We start from the raw sequence: 207 nt of genomic DNA on the forward strand, positions 1-207 counted from the left end.
AACGAAGGGCTTCAAAACAGCCTTGAAATGAAATGAGGGCAGTTAAAATGTTTCAAAAGTTTTGAAATGTTTTGAAGCTGAACCCAGGCTTGCCTGCAGGGAAACAGAAAGTAAGGATAGGAAGGGGGAAGAGGAGAGAAGAACCGTTCTCATATTGAATGTGTAGCTGGCCAGTGACTGTGATCCTTCCCTGAGGTCCCTTTCAAT

Source organism: Gavialis gangeticus, unplaced genomic scaffold (assembly GCF_001723915.1).
Source record: "Gavialis gangeticus isolate Ggan-Ray unplaced genomic scaffold, GavGan_comp1, whole genome shotgun sequence".
Taxonomy (NCBI): Eukaryota; Metazoa; Chordata; order Crocodylia; family Gavialidae; genus Gavialis; species Gavialis gangeticus.